Raw genomic sequence first — 10,030 nt, 5'->3', positions numbered from 1 at the left:
ACGTTAATTTATATATTTCGATAGCAATTTGTATGATGTTAAGTGGACTGTATTTCTGCAATAATCTCACAAATCGATCCATACACATTAGGGGGTTTTATATTGAATTTATATATATGCAGCCAATCAAACTACATTATCAAACTTCATATATTAGTATACATTGAAGAGGTTCCTTATCTTTTTGTACAGCCGCCTTAGTCCACCAGATATAACTAGGATGTAGACACCAAATTATCCTCGATTGAGGCTAGCTTCCATCACCCAGGTAACTGATATACCAAGCTTGCTTCCTCTTCTTGACCTGTCAAAAGGCGCTAGCTGTAAAGCCAGAATCCTAATATATGACAGCTATATCAGGGAAAACACTGTATAATTGATAAGATAAAGACCAAGCCTTAATTACCTTTTATTAAGAGGCTGTTCGTGTTCTAACCGGTCCGCCCTTATCTACCTAACATTTAACTGGCCAGAAATGTCTAGATAAACGTGTTTCGGTAGAACACTTCCCTTGATTATGTTGACAGCGTGTTGATGATGGAAGACCACTACTCTGATCTCCGTCACACTTCGTCCAAGAGAAATAATAGGAGCCGAATTTGCTCCCTACGCCTCTGGTCTTAACAACAATGGCTGACCTTCTTCCTCACTAACGCTACTAGCCTACTTGGTCCAGATATCAGTAACTGATAGAAGGGTCACATTTACTATATTTTGATACTGATTATTAAGTTAATTCATATAAGATGTTTTTATGATGGTAAAAGTCCAAAGACTAATGTATTTAAGAATAATTTCCAGCATAATAGCTGGTGAAATTATCGTAGTATGTGTCAATGATATCCCATTTTCTATTGACGGAAAATTCCACTACAAGCTACATTTTCTATGGGATAACTTGTTTATACAGCAGCAGCAATATTATCTGCAATTGCATGTAATATTATTAAATGGTGTCGGGTTTTCCGACATAATTCCCCGGGGGCTGCTCATGGGTCGAAGTCCTATTTAGAACAGATGAACACCGATACTCCTTCTTCGAATTATTAGATTACTTTGATGTTAGTAGTTAGTAATCACACATTTGTGCATCTGTTCGTATAGGACGGATGTCCCGTACTAGAGTTGCAGGGGTTAGAAGTCTAATGCAATTTCATTTCCCTGTTAACTCTTGAAAGGCTAAAATTCAAGCCTAAATACATATTATTTAACCCAGAAGACTGAATGTGATCAAGTACTACAGTCAAGTATGATTCAGGGACTGCAGTGAGATCAGTGACATTAGATATAACTTGAAGCTTGTTCAGGTAGCTGGTCACTGATATATAAACACTGAGGCCCATGTAATTCATCTTGATTAAATAATAAAGGTATCAAAATCAGTCGTCAGATTTATTGGGGTTTAATTTAGTCAGTTGATTCAGAGGATTGAATAGCCTATCATTAAAGTAAAGAATGGTTCTGAGACTGCAGTGGGTTCAGTGACATTGGTCGCAGTGACTTGTAGCTGTTTAGGCTACTGTTCACTGATTTGCCACTGAGGCCTCATGAACTCAGCTTCAGCTTTAAATGATGATATTAACATCAACCTCTGTTGCTATAGTTAGCTGTAATCTCCTTAGTATAATGCTACTGGAGAAATATAATCAGCTGACAAATTTAGATTTCTACTGGTATTGTTTATCTGCAGGCATAGGTCTCCTCAGGCTTAATACTGGGCCTGAGAGTAATTTGCCTCCTGCAGAATTTAGCATGGTTATGCCCTGATATTTAGTAGGGCTACCGATGAATCGATGACAATTGTCTGTCCCTACAAGGAGACCGAAGTCGGTGAAGTGATCAGACTTAATATTATCTGCCAATTTTATTCTTCTATTTCTCAGGAATTTGGCTGTTGTTCTCAGACCTTGAACTTGTAGGCCTACTGGTATTTTGTCCACCACAATGGCTTGTACTTGACAGACGTACCTGCCTAAACGTACTGATGGTTGTACCACCTGGTAGACGTGAGGTCCTGCATCTGTTATAAACCCTGAAATGTTGATTGTCGTCTGGGCTACAGGCTTTAATTGTAGTTCATCTACCAACCTTTTAGTGACATATGTTCTCTGGGACCCTTGGTCAAACAACCCACGGGTATGGACCTTGGCCCTCTTATTCTGGATGGTAATTTGGGCAGTAGGCAAAGTCGTATTACCTTTAGACTTTGCCGATTGGACACTCTTTGTTTGTTGCACCTTGCAGTACTGTACTGTGGTGGGAATGCTATCTTCCACCTTAGGGTTTGAATACGTTAATTTCGTATGTTTGCACAGTGCTGCATGGTGCCTACCTCTTCTACACCTGTTGCAGGTGTGGGTATCACAATAGTCTATGTTGTGTGACTTGAGACACCTAGAACATCTCCCTAATTCCTGGAGTCGCTTAATACGAGTGTGTCTGTCTGGATAATTAGCACAACGGTATGTTGAATGTTTCTTTTTGCAGAACATACATGTCCCCCCAGCCTACTGCACGTTTGGAAGTTGCCAGTTTGGGTGAACTAGTAACAGTAGGCTTGGAGGATTCTGCTGCATTGTCAGATTTTCTGCAACTTGATGTGAGTGTAATTGACTGATGTTTATTTGGGGAAGTTGTTTTACCCTTTAATTGACTATTATTTTCTATTTCTGAAGGCTTGCAAGAGACTTTAACTTCCTCATTTGCACGTCGTTTGTTTATGATGAAATGCAAACCTTAAATGATGTCCTGTACTGTCAGGATGGTGTTATGTTGATGTGCATATAATTCATCTAGTATATCGCTGGACAATTTTCGTTGAAGGACTACTTTAGTAGTAATATCAACCTTAAGACTGAATGTTCTTAGTAGTGACTCAAACTCAATGCTGAAGGATTGTAATGAGTCAGCAGTCTGATTAGGTTGAGGTAAATCCAGCAATTGTAGTACTAGATGTATGACAGTTTTCTCATTGCCAGCATTATTCCTAGGAGGCTGGACTGGGAAATTAGTGCTGTCGCTATCTTCATTTACATTTTCTACTACTGGTTCAGCTTCACCTCTAATTTCAGTTTGGAGGCATGTTAACTTAGTAGCCTCAGGTATTGGGTTTTCAGAATCCACAGAGACTGTGGATAAATTGTCTGAGAACTGCTTAATTTCTGGTGGTATAACATTGGGTGAAGTTGTAGTGGGTGAAGCTTTATCCTTGTTGATTAAAGGATCTAATCTGGCTTGACATTTATTCTCAAAAAGATCCAAATCATCCATAACATTATCTACTTTAATTGATGTACTTGCGCTTTGTTCTGACTCAATTATCCTGTGTTAATGTTCCAACCTGGCTTGAGTTTCTTCTTCATATTGTGCTAGGTCAGTCAGGAATGGTTCCACATCTTCAACTACTATGTCGTCGTCGTCGTGGACTTGATTTTGGTAATATTTCCTATTTGCTTTCAATATATGCAATTGGGGTTGAATCTGTAACAGTGGTATTTTCAACCGACGATAATTAATTACAGGCTCTTATAACAACTGTTCATATTGGTCGAGATCTCTTGTCAGTTGACGTTTACTTGCTATTAAAGCACGCTTTGCTTTCTGTGGATTAGTCATGGTGACTTGTTAATTGGATAGTACTAGCTCATAAATTCTGAGCAAGTACTGAAGTTAGTCTTGGGTAAAATTCTGCACTCACTAGGCGATAATCCTACCTCTTCTAGAGGTTAGCACTTAAAATTAATACACATTATATATATACAATCATACACACTAATGATTTGAGTGATAAACCAGTGTCACTGGAAGTACCTTTAGGTTAGCTCCTCGATTATCACCCTAGGATGGTATAGACACTAATTAATCACTCAAAGGTGTAATGATCATAAGTAAATTATTATATATACACAACTCAACTCGAGTTGATAACAATTACACCATTCATTAATGGTGCTAGGTTGTTTAATATAGTACAACTAGACTATGGTAATAATGAGACTAGTATGAACAGTAAATAGTTCAACTAGTCAATGCTAATAGGGGAAACACTAGTCAATGTATATCCTACCCTGTTGTGGGTTGGCAATTATTAAATATTATATTGTGAAACACTAGTGCAATATATATTAAATAATTCTCTATTTTGGAGAAATAATATACACAATTATTGATGATAGCCTCTATGAAACTTCTAATATTATCAAGAAGTATTAAATATTATTAGTGACCTCGCGAAATTAACTTCACAAAATTCGTGGATAATCTCTCGCGAAATTAACACCACGAAATCCGTGAACAACCTCGCGAGGACACAGCCACTAATTTGGCTGGCTTCAATATAAACGCTGTCATTTCACGGAATAAGAACCCACCAAATCGGTGGGTGACCATGAAACCGCTGAATAAGGCTGAACTGAGCTGGGGGCTCGTGAACTCGTTCCAAGGAGGCTACGCCGCCGATCTTTGACTGGCTTTGTCGTGTTCACTAATTTATTACACTAGTTTATTTAATTTGATGACAATCTAGCTTTCTAGACCATCTAGGTTTGAAAGACCAAATAATCTAGGTTCGAAAGACCATATAATTTAGGTTCGAAGGACCAAATAATGTGGGAACCGACCTGTGAGATTTATATTTATTTAATTTAAATGAATTTTTATAGAATTTATATTTACGTTAATTTACATATTTCGATAGCAATTTGTATGATGTTAAATAGACTGTATTTCTGCAATAATCTCACAAATCGATCCATACACATTAGGGGAGGGGGGTTTATATTGAATTTATATATATGCAGCCAATCAAACTACAGTATTAAACTACATATATTAGTATACATTGAAGAGGTTCCTTATCTTATTGTACAGCTGCCTTAGTCCACCAGATATAACTAGGATGTAGACACCAAATTATCCTCGATTGAGGCTAGCTTCCATCACCCAGGTAACTGATATACCAAGCTTGCTTCCTCTTCTTGACCTGTCAAAAGGCGCTAGCTGTAGAGCCAGAATCCTAATATATGACAGCTATATCAGAGAAAACACTGTATAATTGATAAGATAAAGACCATGGCTTAATTACCTTATATTAAGAGGCTGTTCGTGTTCTAACCGGTTCGCCCTTATCTACCTAACATTTAACTGGCCAGAAATGTCTAGATAAACGGGTTTCGGTAGAACACTTCCCTTGATTATGTTGACAGCATGTTGATGATGGAAGACCACTACTCTGATCTCCGTCACACTTCGTCCAAGAGAAATAATAGGAGCCGAATTTGCTCCCTGCGCCTCTGGACCTAGATTCAGGAAGCTCTGTGTATTTCTTCGTAAGTGGGTTTGCTACGAAGGTTCCTAAGTGTGCCCTAAGAAGATGCTTAGGTGCGATTCAATAACGTCCACTTAGGAAGGAATTTGTTGGTTCACCTGCGTGCCGATAGAGGTCACCACTGTGTTTCGTTTGGCCAATCAGAGAACAGCAACATTCTTCATATTGAAGATTTTGCGCTGGTTTATCGGAGCTCTACTGCCTCCTATTTACGTCGAATTTTCTTATAAAATTAGTATATTTCGAAGTAAAACAATGTTTTTTTAACTTCTACAGGCAGCACGGACATTGTAGTAAACAAATATGTTACATTTGTTGTTTACCTACGTAATTCTAAGAGATACTGTGTAGCTGTCCTTGTTACTCGGAAGATGCGCTGACAATTATTGTATATATTTACTGAATTTACCCAAGGGCCACTAACTATCTAGTGGCCTCGAAGAGGACAGAAAGCTGGCGGCTTGTTAAAGGGCCCGCCAATTGTCTTAATGATATTTTTTAGCTGGAATTTGGCATTTACGGCTTCAGCGGGTAGGTGGTTCCATGGGCTTATAGCCCTCTTGGTGGAAAAAAAACATCTATTTCCAGTCCTACTTGAGAGAACATACTCTCCAACACTATATCTGTGATTGCCCTGTTATCAGTGACTTCATACCAAATGGTATGAGGTATTTTGAGCTCTGTAATTACTTCATACACTCAGGAATATTGGAAGATATTCTTGTGCTGCACCCAGATTTTGCCAGTGGAGGCTAATAGATCAGCATTAAGTATTTTGTTCTCTCCTAAGGCCATCCTGTGAGGTGAGGATGTTGGATGAGCTTGTAGCTGGGTTTTTGATCTACACTGTGTGGTCCTTTATACAGAATAGGGAAGCAGCACATTGCTGTGTATACCTAAACATGTTTAAAAATATATTGTTTGAGAGGAGTCTTGTAGAAACTGGTAAGAGTAATTATAATATAATGTTTCCATGATTCAGTGCTTACCTCTTGTGAAAATCGTGAAGAGTTGTTTAGTCAGAGTTGATTTGTTTTTTGTATCGAGGCTGGTATTTTCTAAATTGATTCCATGTACAGTATGTCTAACCATCCTGTGAGATGGTAGTATTAGATAAACTTATAGCTAGTTTTTTATCTACACTGTGTAATATTCCATATGGAATAGGGTAGCAGCACATTGCTGTGTATACCTAATCTTCCTAATAAAAAAAATCAGTAATAAAGATTTTAAATTATAGTTTGTATTATTACAAATACAGTACTGTATTATCCTTATTAAATCATGTTGACCATGGATCATTAAGATCTCATGTTGATATGTAATAGTCATATTTCTTTTGAACTGCTAATCCATGCTAATCATTCATTAAATTGTGCATTATGTCTCAATTTTTCACTTCCTTGGATATACTGTACAGTACAAAAAGATAGGATAAAAATAAACCAGTAATATTTCTTTCATTATATTTTTCATTTAAATAATTGCATCAATATTTTTACAGCTGACAGGATTTGTTTTACCATACAGGTGCATTGTTTATTAAAAAAAAAATTGGTTTATTGTTACACACAATGGTGCTACATAGCCTTCCCAGCTTGGTGCCTTCTTTTAATACTTACTGATTAAAAAATAAATAATAAATACATTTTATTCAGGAAAAGTACATACAGTTGATTTACAAACATAATGTTGGATTTATAGACAGAGCTAGTATATACAATACCTAAAGCCACTAATACTCAAAGCATTTCGGGTAAGGTGTGGGGGAAAAAACACAGACTAAAACTTAATAGTAATCGGGATTAGGTATAAATTGTGTTGAAAGAAGGAATAAAAAATACAAAAAGGGGGGTTAACATAGCATAAATCAGCAATTGCACATGTTGGTGAACAGCGTTGTTTAAAAAATAGCAAGACATGGGTTGACATTTAGGAGGTAAGTTAGGTTACATGGAGTTAAACTGGTTGAGAGAGGCCTTTGACATGATTCGGGAGGTCATTCCACATTCTCGGTCCCTTGATTTGTAGAGCACTTCTAGTTTGGTTACAGACAGCCAAACTGTGTAACAGGAAGAGGTCTTGGACACAAATTTGTTCCATGCTAAACGTAGAGGAATCAGCTGAGTATTCCTCAAATAAAATAAGTTGCCTCAGCTTATAAGGTAAATAAAATAAGCATTTTTCAAATAAGTAGCTGCCTCACCTCACTGCCTTACTGCTACATAGCCTTCCTGGCATGGTGCCTTCTTTTAATTACTTGTTCCACACCCAAGTTGTGTAACAGGAAGAGGTCATGGACCCCTACTTCCCTCTCTCTCTTTTTTAATAGTCCATATAGTCATAATTATAGCTTTAAGTATTTCAATGAATAAAGTTTTTGATATTTTTACCCTTTTCCTTACCTAACATCATTTGTGCAGCATATATTTATTTTATGTCTCACCCAGATTTAATTTCAAAATAAAACCAAACTAAATAAATGAGAAATGTGTATGTATAGATAAGGTACCACCTTACTACTAGGTGAACAGGGGCATTTGGTGATAGTAAGTGATCCCATCAGGCAGGGCTCATCACCTTCTCTCATATTTCATGTTCACCAGAGTTTATTTACTTAATAACAGAATAGCTGGTGAAATTATCGTAGTATATGGCAATGATATCCCGTTTTCTATTGACGGAAAATTCCACTACAAGATACATTTTCTATGGGGTAACTTGTTTAAACAACGGCAGCAATATTATCTGCAATTGCATGTAATATTATTAAATGGTGTCGGGTTTTCCGACAAAGTGAGCCATAGAGACACAAGTGAGCCATAGAGACACAAGTGAGCCATAGAGACACAAGTGAGCCATAGAGACATAAGTGAGATAAAGAGACACAAGTGAGCAATAGAGACACAAGTGAGCCATAGAGACACAAGTGAGCCATAGAGACACAAGTGAGCCATAGAGACACAAGTGAGCCATAGAGACATAAGTGAGATAAAGAGACACAAGTGAGCAATAGAGACACAAGTGAGCCATAGAGACACAAGTGAGCCATAGAGACACAAGTGAGCCATAGAGACACAAGTGAGCCATAGAGACACAAGTGAGCCATAGAGACATAAGTGAGATAAAGAGACACAAGTGAGCAATAGAGACACAAGTGAGCCATAGAGACACAAGTGAGCCATAGAGACACAAGTGAGCCATAGAGACACAAGTGAGCCATAGAGACACAAGTGAGCCATAGAGACATAAGTGAGATAAAGAGACACAAGTGAGCAATAGAGACACAAGTGAGCCATAGAGACACAAGTGAGCCATAGAGACACAAGTGAGCCATAGAGACACAAGTGAGCAATAGAGACACAAGTGAGCAATAGAGACACAAGTGAGCAATAGAGACATAAGTGAGCAATAGAGACACAAGTGAGCAATAGAGACACAAGTGAGCCATAGAGACACAAGTGAGCCATAGAGACACAAGTGAGCCATAGAGACACAAGTGAGCAATAGAGACACAAGTGAGCAATAGAGACACAAGTGAGCCATAGAGACACAAGTGAGCCATAGAGACACAAGTGAGCCATAGAGACACAAGGGAGCCATAGAGACACAAGTGAGCCATAGAGACACAAGTGAGCAATAGAGACACAAGTGAGCAATAGAGACATAAGTGAGCAATAGACACACAAGTGAGCAATAGAGACACAAGTGAGCCATAGAGACACAAGTGAGCCATAGAGACACAAGTGAGCCATAGAGACACAAGTGAGCAATAGAGACACAAGTGAGCAATAGAGACATAAGTGAGCAATAGAGACACAAGTGAGCAATAGAGACACAAGTGAGCCATAGAGACACAAGTGAGCCATAGAGACACAAGTGAGCAATAGAGACACAAGTGAGCCATAGAGACACAAGTGAGCAATAGAGACACAAGTGAGCAATAGAGACATAAGTGAGCAATAGAGACACAAGTGAGCAATAGAGACACAAGTGAGCAATAGAGACATAAGTGAGCAATAGAGACACAAGTGAGCAATAGAGACACAAGTGAGCCATAAAGACACAAGTGAGCAATAGAGACACAAGTGAGCCATAGAGACACAAGGAGCAATAGAGACACAAGTGAGCAATAGAGACACAAGTGAGCAATAGAGACATAAGTGAGCAATAGAGACACAAGTGAGCAATAGAGACACAAGTGAGCCATAGAGACACAAGTGAGCCATAGAGACACAAGTGAGCCATAGAGACACAAGTGAGCAATAGAGACATAAGTGAGCAATAGAGACACAAGTGAGCAATAGAGACACAAGTGAGCCATAGCGACACAAGTGAGCCATAGAGACACAAGGAGCCATAGAGACACAAGTGAGCCATAGAGACGCAAGTGAGCCATAGAGACACAAGTGAGCAATAGAGACACAAGTGAGCAATAGAGACATAAGTGAGCAATAGAGACACAAGTGAGCAATAGAGACACAAGTGAGCCATAGAGACACAAGTGAGCCATAGAGACACAAGTGAGCAATAGAGACACAAGTGAGCCATAGAGACACAAGTGAGCAATAGAGACACAAGTGAGCAATAGAGACATAAGTGAGCAATAGAGACACAAGTGAGCAATAGAGACACAAGTGAGCAATAGAGACATAAGTGAGCAATAGAGACACAAGTGAGCAATAGAGACACAAGTGAGCCATA

General features: G+C 38.4%; 1 protein-coding gene across 1 annotated transcript in view; it reads left to right on the top strand.

The window, feature by feature from the left end:
* Positions 1 to 10,030, top strand: part of LOC138349804 (alpha-L-iduronidase-like) — a 263,452-nt gene that overhangs the window by 3,202 nt on the left and 250,220 nt on the right. The gene's annotated exons all lie outside the window — the stretch shown is intronic.

This window comes from Procambarus clarkii, chromosome 74 (genome assembly GCF_040958095.1).
Source record: "Procambarus clarkii isolate CNS0578487 chromosome 74, FALCON_Pclarkii_2.0, whole genome shotgun sequence".
Lineage (NCBI taxonomy): Eukaryota > Metazoa > Arthropoda > Malacostraca > Decapoda > Cambaridae > Procambarus > Procambarus clarkii.
The sequence above is the reverse complement of the archived record's forward strand: the minus strand, read 5'-3'. Positions and strand labels throughout refer to the sequence as shown.